This window comes from Herpailurus yagouaroundi, unplaced genomic scaffold, assembly GCF_014898765.1.
Source record: "Herpailurus yagouaroundi ecotype Mexico unplaced genomic scaffold, PumYag 250, whole genome shotgun sequence".
NCBI lineage: Eukaryota > Metazoa > Chordata > Mammalia > Carnivora > Felidae > Herpailurus > Herpailurus yagouaroundi.
Window position 1 is genome coordinate 516,398 of NW_024412467.1, and position 10,293 is coordinate 526,690.

The window sequence follows — 10,293 nt, forward strand, 5'->3', positions numbered from 1 at the left end:
TCGTTCTCAAGGGGAGAATGGTAATAAACAGCCAGCTGTGATCTCAGAGCGGGTGTGCTCCTTGTCGCTGACATTGCAGTAGAAACGCCCTGGCTTCATAACGCAGGGCCCAGGAGTTCAGTCTGGAGGGCAGGCTGGCAGGTGGTCCCCTAGGGCCGCTGGGGAACAGGGGAAGCAGGGAGACCGGTCTGCACAGGCCAGGCGCTCTCAGGAGGGGCAGGCCGTGCTCCCCATCCGCAAGGGGAAATTCAGCTGGTTTCTAACTGCATTAACGTTTACCATAAGGCCTTTCTCGCCACGCGATGCGCCCAGAGCTGAGCACCAAGCCAGGTACAGGCACCCCAAAGCAGGCACGCGACCAAGGATATCTCAAACGGGTTTCAAGCCAGGTGAAGGTCTGTGTTGGCGTGTGCTCGTGCGCGCTTCGCACAAGTCTGTCCGAGAAACTGGAGCACCGGTTTTCCTCCAGCCTATCTGGAAACCAAAGCGATACGACCGAAAGAGACCCGAAATCCAGCTGAGCGGAGCCCTCCACAGCAAGGGAGGAAAAGGCCAGGGCGGGTGGGCAGGGGAGGGGAGATGCGGTTTCACCCAAGACCCCCACCTCCGGGGAGTAGACACACGACAGGAGGGACCTCGAGGGCGGGGGTTTCTCCCTGAGCAGGGAGGGATGTGTGTCCCACCGCAGGCACCCCTGAACCTGGGGACCTGTGCTGGGGCGGGGACACCCCTAGAACATCTGGCTTGGGGAGCAAGAGGCGCTTCTGTCCGGGGGCCCCAGGGGCTCTGGGGCCTGAGATGCCCTCGTTTTCAAGGTCCCCGGGCTGACTCTCTCCTCCAGAGCTGGCTGGATTCCTTGTAAAGGAGATCACTGCTAATCTCACGGTGGCTGCCGGAGGGGCAGGGAGCAGTTGGGACTATCTCCAGATGATGGAGGTGCTGGTGAGCACCGTCTCGCTACTTCAGGGGTACACGGGAACACTGCCGCCCCGAGTGCGGGTCCCCAGCGCCCCTGGCCTGCATCACCTGGGCTCCCGGGAGCCCCTCGCTCAGCCCTGGGCCACGCTCCACGCGGGTGGAGGGAACCAAGTCAGAGAAGTGCTGTCTGATCTCACCTCATGTGCTTTCTAAAACACAAAGCAAATGAACACACAAAACAAAACTCACAGATACAGAAAGCAGACTGGTAGTTGTCGAGGGGAAGGGGGCTGGAGGATGGGTGGAGGGCATCGCTTGTATGGTGATAACTTCCTATTGTATACAAATACCAAGCTGTTATGTAGTGCACCTGCTACTAATGTTATACGCCAATTTTTCTTCAATGAAAAAAAAAAAAAAACCCTCCCTCTAAAACCTCATGAAGGCACACAGCGTGGTGTCCGTGCAAGGACGGACAAGTGGATCAATGGAACAAAAGAGGATTTAACAAATGGGATGTATTTAACATCCCATTTAACAAATTTAACAAATGGGATGCAGAGGAGTACGGAGAGGAAGTTGTGCTGGCGTAATTACATATCTATATGAGAAAAATATACACCATACCTAAGAGCTAATTCCAGGTGCATTAATGCTGCAATGTAAAAGACAAAACTATAACGCATTTAGAAGAGAAGATAAAAAATACACACTGGGGACTTTTGGACAAGAATAAGGAATAAGACACAACAGCACTAAATATAGGAAAAGTGGGGGCGCCTGGGTGGCTCAGTCAGTTAAGCGTCCGACTTCGACTCAGATCATGATCTCATAGTTCATGGGTTTGAGCCCCTCGTCGGGCTCTGTGATGACAGCTTGGAGCCTGGAGCCTGCTTCAAGTTCTGTGTCTCCTTCTCTCTCTCTGCCCCTCCCCCGCTCGCACTCTGCCTCTCCCTCAAAAATAATAAACATTAAAAGCTTTTTTAAAAAATAAACATAGGAAAAGTGGATTGACTTAACGAGATTAAATTTACAAATTATTTTAAGAATAAGTGAAATGAAGAATTTGTTCATCAAAAAGCACTACGAAAGAATGAACCTAACTCACAAAATGGGAGGGGATGTTTGTGACGTAAGTAACCTACAGAGGACTAGCGTGAAAACTCAGAATTCAGAAAGAGCCTCTAGGACTATGAAGTCTGTGACTCCCAGAGAGAGAGGGAGCCAGGCAGATGTTTAGCCTGAGATGTCACCAGTGTCCCTTCTGCCTCACTCAGTTAAGAGACGAGTCACCAGGGCCCCCGGTCAAGGAGAGGGAATTTGGACCACCTTCTGCGGACCGGACAGACTGCCAAAGAATTTGTGCACATACTTTAAAACAACTACAGCAATCAACCTTATTAGAAACTTAAGAAAAGGCAAAGTAATCCTGCAATTATGATGCTACTGATCTTCCACCAGAATTGATAAAATTAAAAAGACAAGAAATACTAATTATTGGCAAGGATGTGAAGTAATAGCTTCGATCACTACTATTCAGAGTCTAAACTGACACAAATACCGTGGGAGACAGCTGGACTTTCGTCAGTTGAAGATACACATACCGTGTTATCCTAGATGTTTCCCCGGGAGAAACACGTGCACACATACAGCAGGAGACGAGTATCCGAATTTTCACAGTAGTGTTGTTTGTAGAGCCACAATTGAAAACAACCCGAGTGGACATTTGCACCAACGCCAATAAACAGTGTCAAACACTATTCAGCAGCTGACAACAGATCAGAGCTACAGAGAACGATACGGATGAACCTTACAAACATAATACTGTGAAAGGAAGACACAAAGGAAACATTTAGTACATTATACTTATGTAAGTTTCAAAAGGAGACAAAATTAACATGTGCACGTGGTGAAATGTATTAAGAATGTAACTACGCAGTTACTGTAATGCCCACAGTTTCCAAAACGTAGTTTGAAGTATCAAAAGCAAGGCCCATGGCGCGCCTGGGTGGCTCAGTGGGTTGAGTGTCCAACTTCGACTCAGGTCATGATCTCGCGGTTCATGAGTTTGAGCCCCGCGTCGGGTTCACAGCTGTCAGCGTGGAGCCCCCTTTGGATCCTCTGTCCCGCCCTCCCCCGCCCCTCCTCCACTCGCGCGCGCGCTCTCTCTCTCTTTCAAAAATAAAAAAATAAGCGGCTCAGGAGTCAGGGTTTATTCCTTGGCGACCTAAAGGTTTGGAAAGGGGGAGAACTAATGACCACGGAGACGACATGTGCAGACAGGAAGTCTCAGGTGTGAAGTCCCACCACAATCTGTGGCTCCTGCACCAGCACCGACCAGCGCGGTCAGGCCACATGATTAGACAGAAGACCCACGGTCGGCAACTCAGGTTGAGACACACGACCAGGAGCCATGTAAGCAGAGCCTAGAACACTCTACCGAGGAAAAGACCATCCGTGTCCTCTTTCGGTCTTAAACTCTTGAAATGTGTTCACACGTCCTCCTGCAGGAAATTTGTTTACTGCGTGCTTCCTGTGTGGCTGGTAGGCCATTCGCTCAACACGCACTTAACGGATTATTAAGGTGTAGCCGCAGAGGACATGCGTTCCTCTGGACCCCGGGACGATGGCTGTCAACAAAATGGGCAAAAGTCTCTGTCCCGTGGAATTCGCATGCTAATGGGAAATTCAGACAAATGAGTGAAAAAGTATGTAGTATATGCACTTATAAGAAATAAAGCAGGAAGATGATGGGGACAACTTTTAAAAAGTGGTTTGAGGGGCGCCTGGGTGGCTCAGTCGGTGGAGCATCCCACTTGGGCTCAGGTCATGATCCCACAGTTTGTGAGTTCGAGCCCCGTGTCGGGCTCCGTGCTGACAGCTCAGAGCCTGGAGCCCGCTTCGGATTCTGTGTCTCCCTCTCTCTGCTCCTTTCCTGCTCATGCTCTGTCCCTCTCTGTCTCTCAAAAAATGAATAAACGTTAAAAAAAAATTAAAAAAAAAGTGGTTTGAAATTTTACGTATGTTGAGCAGGTAAGATTTCACTGAGCAAGTGCTATTTGAGCAAAGGCCTGAAGGACAGGAGGAAACGAGGTAGGCGCATCTTTGGGAAGAAAGAGCTTTCGGGGCAGAGCACACAGCAAGGGCGAAGGCCTGAGCCCGGAGCAGGCGTGGTTCGTGCCTGTCTGAGCACCAGCAGGAGGCGCTGTGGCTGGAGAAGACGGGGAGGGGAGGGAGGTCACTAGAAGCAGCTGGGCTTTTATCCGAATGAGAGGGGAGCCCCTGGAGAGTTCTGCCCTCCTTCTGTGTAGACAGGAAGAAGGCAAGGAACATTGAAACAGGAGACCAGTGACGAGTCTGTTGCACACATCTCGGCGGCGGGCAAGGGAAGATGGGCGTTCCAGTGGACAGCACCGCACAGACGGGTTACAGTTGGGGAAGACGGGTGAGGAGCCAGACTGGGGAGGGGGACAGGAGCCCAGTTTCCGATGGCGTCAAGTGTAAAATACCTGTGCAGGAAACGATTGCATCTGTGAAGCTGGAGTTAGAAGGCAGAGTCCAAGATGAAAAGAGGCATTTGCACATACGCGGCATTTGAGGACTGGGCCCCGAACATGGCCGTGCCCCGGGAAGGGACAAACCAGGGAGTGATACCACATCATGCAACACAGAAATAACCCCAGGAATCCTGGGTGTATTCCGGGAGTTGCAAAGCCAGTCTTGAGGCGTCCGCAAAAGCTTCCAGAAGGAGGTGATGGGTGGTGTCTGAACGGAGATCCAAAGCACAAGCAGGGGCTGGCAAATGGGGAAAGGGGAAGGAGTTCCAGGGTGACCGCGCCTGCAAAGCGGAGAAGCAAGGGCGGACATGAGGCAATAGGAAGGTCACTGTCCCCCTGCGCTCCAGCCTCGCTGTCACACTCTCCTGCTGGAGGACTGGGTCTCTTCCACGATTTCTTTGGGGGGCGATGAGGGGAAGGGGGGGTAACGAATTCCACATGCACGTCCATTACATCTCCCATTAAGGCAGGTGCAAATAGAACACAACCCACAGGCAGTGTTTTTAACACAGATTTGGGGTCGCAGGAAATAACATCAGATTTCAATGCTTATACCTGTCTTTGGTTCCTAGAAGCGTATGGTGGGAAGATCACGAAAGACCAAATACAAAATGACGGTATTGGGATGAAGTTCCATGGGAGACATGAAGTGGAAATAATGAATTCAAGGGGATAGGGGCGCCTGGGTGGCGCAGTCGGTTAAGCGTCCGACTTCAGCCAGGTCACGATCTCGCGGTCCGTGAGTTCGAGCCCCGCATCAGGCTCTGGGCTGATGGCTCGGAGCCTGGAGCCTGTTTCCGATTCTGTGTCTCCCTCTCTCTGCCCCTCCCCCGTTCATGCTCTGTCTCTCTCTGTCCCAAAAAATAAATAAACGTTGAAAAAAAAAATAAATAAATAAAGAAGGGGTCTCTCTGTCACAAGGGATATCGCTAAGTATATTTTTAATGTTTATTTAATTACCTGTGAGAGAGACAGCGCAAGCAAGGGGTGGCAGAGGGCAAGAGAGAGAATCCAAAGCAGGCCCCACTGCCAGTACGGAACCCCTTGCGGGGCTTGAACATACATCCTGTGCGATCAGGACCTGACCTCAACTCTGCCACTTAACCAACTGAGACGCTCGGGTGCCCCGAGGCATGTGGCTAAGTATTAAGTTACCTTTTAGATTTCTTTGATACAAGTCACAACACCCTTTGGAAGAATTTAAACATGTGAAGAAAAATGTTACATGTCCACTGGAAAAAAATGTAACAGGGAATACTAAATTGCCAACATTCCTTCAGGGGTTAAGAACACCAGCCCGGGGTACAAAGTAGGGCCACTCACAGTCACCACGACATTTCTCTTCCTTTTTAACGACTCATTTTTTTCTTACAGCAAGAAAAAGAAATTGGCAGATGTTCCCGAATTTCTCAGATTCTTACCATCGTTCTCGTTGCTTTTCACATTTCTTCTCTTGTTCTTTGTTAGTTATTTATATTTTTATTGTTTCTTTGTTCCTCTTTGTATCCTTTTTGGTCGTTTCTCGGTGCCCCGTAAATAAGGGGTTAAAGATTTCACTAAGCATTCCATAAATATTTACTGGAAACAATCGGTTGCTTTTGTTTATCTTCCCCTTCTACAACTGTACTCAAATAAGGATTGTTTTCTGGATGTATATTCCTTCTCTGTTGTTTTCTAGATGTACATTCCTTCTCTACCTACAGAAAACATAAACAAGTGCTGAGTGAACTGACTGACTATAGAGATGAAACGCCTGTTCGGCTGCCTTTCCTGAATGCAAGAATGAATCGACCACACTGTTGAGCTGAAGTAGTTTTGATCTTATTTATGCATCTGGACAGAGCTATGCTCCAAGAGCCTGGGTAGCTCAGTTGGCAGAGCATCAGACTTTTAATCTGAGGGTCCAGGGTTCAAGTCCCTGTCCAGGCGGTATGGCCCTTGCTTTCCCTAGGGGTCTGAAGGTTCTCTAGGTTTTTGTCCTTCAGAGAAGGTTAAGTTTGGGTCCAAGTTGGACGACTTTTACCTGTCCCAAGTAAAACCTTACCCAGTAGCCAAGGTTTGCTATTTATTCTATTGCAAGCAGAAGACAACTTTAGCACTTTTTAGTAGATTTCCCAGGAGCACAGTACAAAATGTTCAAAAGTCCATGGAGTGTAAGAAAACTATCCCTCTAGACTTGGGTGTTTTAGAAAAGGAACTGGAAACCATATTTATGGAGTAAGGTGTTCACCGTGTCAAAATCCAGGACCTTCAGATTTTCTGTCCTTTGTGCTCACAACTGAGCCCCTTGGCAGGTGAGGAGAGTCTCTGCCAAACCCCCCTGACGTCACTTTTTTTTTTCTTTTTTTTTTTTTTTTAAGTAGGCTTCACGCTCAGCACGGAGCCCAACACGGGGCTTGGGACTCACGACCCCGAGATCAAGACCTGAGCTGAGCTCAAGAGCCAGGTGCTTAACTGACTGAGTCACCCAGGCGCCCATGTCACATTCTAATGACAAACAAAAACGGCGTGGAGTTACTCGTCCGATACTGCAGTAGGGTCTTAGGTGACGTACTTATCCGACCCAGAAACACCAGGACACTTTGCATTTTGCAAAAGTGCATGTTGTTCATTTCCACAATTTTGGCAAAGTGCGGGTTGATGGTGCTGTTGATTGTTCAGTGGATTATATTTTTCTCCAGAAACACACATTTCCCCCTCCCTCTCTGCCTACAGATTGCACTTCCCATTCCACTTGAAGATGTTATGATGGTTCCACAGCAAATCCTAAGGAAACTAAAAACAAACACAAACGTCCCAGAACTAATAAGTATGTTCAGCAAAGTCACAGAATACAAGGTCAGAATACAAAAATCCAACGGATTTCTATACATTAGCAATAGGCATGTGGGCACCAGAACTAAAATACAGTACCATTTAAATGGTACTTCAAAAAATAACTTAGCTTCAAATCTACCTGGATATGTACATGCGGAAAAACACAAAACTACAAAATGCTGTTGAAACAAATCAAAGACCTAAATAAATGGAGAAATATTCTGTGTTCGTTTGATTGGAAGACCCAAAGACGTCAAGTCTTGTCAAAGTTAGATACAGGTTTAAAAGAATTCCTACCAAAATCCGGGTGAGTTTTTTGTAGACACGAACGCGACTATTCTACAATGTATATGACAAGGCAAATGAGTTAGAATAACTAAAACAATTCTGAGAAAAAGAGAAATAAAGTGGAAGAAATCAATCTTCTTATTTCAAGACTTATTTTACAGCCACAGTAAGAGACCGTACATCATTGGCAGACAGACGTGTAAGTCAAAGAAACAGTAGAGAACCCATAGATCGCCACATACCAGTACAGCTAAGTGATTTTTGACAAAAGTGCAAAAGCAATTTAGAAGAGGAAGGAAAGTCTTGGTCTTCTCAAAAAAAAAAAGGTGGTGAACGAATTTGATATCCATAGGCAAAAAAGCACAAACCTCAACCTAAACCTCACACCTTATTAAAAAAGTAATTGGAAATGATAAGTAAAATACAAGGGGCGCCTGGTGGCTCAGTCAGTTGAGAGTCTGACTTGGGCTCAGGTCATGATCTCATGGTTTGTGGGTTCGAGCCCTGCAACGGGCTCTGTGCTGACAGCTTGGAGCCTGGAGCCTGCTTTGGATTCTGTCTCCCTCTCTCTGCCCCTCCCCCCCCCCCACACTCTGTTTCTCTGTGTCTCAAAAATAAATAAAAAAAAACACATAAAAGTATAAAACTTTTAGAAAAAAAAAATCTGGAGGACCGCAGGCTTGCAGAGCTTTAGACATGACACCAAAAACACATCCATAAAAGACAAATGTGACTCATTGAATTTCATCAAATTAAAAGCTTTTGCTCTGGAAAGGACTCTCTTAAGAGGATAAACAGGCAAGTTACAGTTGGGAGAAAATATTTGCAAACCACGTATCTGGCAAAAGACTCATATCTAGACTATGTGAAGAATTCTCAAACCCAACATTAAAACAACAATCAACCTGGGTGCCTGGCTGGCTCAGTGGATAGAGCATCTGACACTTGATCCCAGGGGCTTGAGTTCAAGCCCCGCGCTGGGTGTGGAGCCTACTTAAGAAATAAATAAATGAAGGTGGGCACAAGACACGAAGAGACATTTTACCAAAGAGGATATACAAATGGCTCGGGAAAAGATGTTCAATATCACCAGTCATTTAGGAAATGTGAGTTCAGACCATGATGAGGTGTCACCGCGCACCCCTCAGAAGAGTTACAATAACACAGTTTAGTTGTGTGACCCTGCTTAGGACTGGCCAGGGGGCACAGAAACCGGGTCTGTCACCCATGGCTGATGGGAAGGGAAAGTGTGCAGCCACTCTGGAAAGCAGTTTGGTCGTCTCTTTCAAAAAGCTACACACAACACTGTACGCAATCCAGCAATTCCACTCCTGGGCAGTTATCCCAGGACAAGGAGAACTTATGTCCACACAAAACCCCTACACTCTTACTCAGAGCAGCTTTGTTTGTAATAGCCCAAACTGGGAAACAACCCAAACGTTTCCCAGTAGGTGGTTGGGTAAACACACTGTGGTCCATCTATTCTATGGAATACAACTCAGCAGTAAAAACAAACAAACAGCTCTTCGAGGTATTCACAGAAAATGGAGGGCAGGCTGAATCTCTCCAAAGCCTTTGGATTCATGGGTCCTGCCATTTGAACAAAGGCCGGGAGCAAATCCTATAGGGATCAGAAGTAAGAATTCTCCAGGTAGAGGGGACCATCAGAACAATATGTTGGATACGGTGAAACAGAGAAAAACCCCAGCGGAATATGCCCTAAGAGGCAAGAATGCTTCCACAGATGAGGAGACAGAAACCGCCTCTCAAATGTAGGACAGAGGTGGGAAAGCTGACTCAGAGAGGACAGTGTGGCCCGTGTACTATCCCTTCACCTGCCACAGGGACACACATACAGGGAGGCATCTGGAGTATAGACCCTGACAAAGTTCACTTGTTTACTGTGTAATACCAAACGGAAAAGCTGCTGGAACCAGAACCTTTTCCCTAACTCTTTGACTACTGGTCCCCTCCAATATGAAAAGGGCACTGTCTTCCACTCCATTGTTTGACTCCAGGGGGACAAAGCCATTTTTTATTACCATTATACAGGTGCCAGTGTTTTTCAATCTACTATGTGTCTCAGAAGTGTAAAATCAACAGCGAAGAAAAGGCCAAGACTGGTATTTTAATAAATGAAATAGAATATCAAGGGAGTGGGAACTATCCGAATAAACCCCATGTAGTAAAATATTGTGTGATGGAATTTGGTTTCTCTTCCTTTCTCTCTCTCTTTCTCTCTCGATTGAAAGATAGATAAACCAGTAGACAGATTGTTTGCATACTGTATTGAGTTGTGATTTAACATGTATTTCTTTTTTTTTTTAAATTTTTTTTTCAACGTTTATTTATTTTTGGGACAGAGAGAGACAGAGCATGAACGGGGGAGGGGCAGAGAGAGAGGGAGACACAGAATCGGAAACAGGCTCCAGGCTCTGAGCCATCAGCCCAGAGCCCGACGCGGGGCTTGAACCCACGGACCGCGAGATCGTGACCTGGCTGAAGTCGGACGCTTAACCGACTGCGCCACCCAGGCCCCCCCTAACATGTATTTCTGACTCGGGGGGATGCAGTCCGAAAGTTTGAAGGCTGTGCGCCCGCGCTCTGCTCCGGTGAGGGCCGTGTGCGCCCCCGCTCTGTCCCCGGAAGGGCCGCGCGCGCCCCCGCTCTGCCCCGGGACCGGCCGCGCGCGCCCCCGCTCTGGCCCCGGAAG

The 10,293-nt window shown here is 47.7% G+C and overlaps 1 non-coding gene across 1 annotated transcript; it reads left to right on the top strand.

Moving 5' to 3' along the window:
• Window positions 1–6,331: 6,331 nt before the first annotated feature.
• TRNAK-UUU (transfer RNA lysine (anticodon UUU)) lies at window positions 6,332–6,404 on the top strand. Its single transcript has one exon. It is a non-coding gene; the product is annotated as a tRNA-Lys (tRNA).
• Window positions 6,405–10,293: the final 3,889 nt, after the last annotated feature.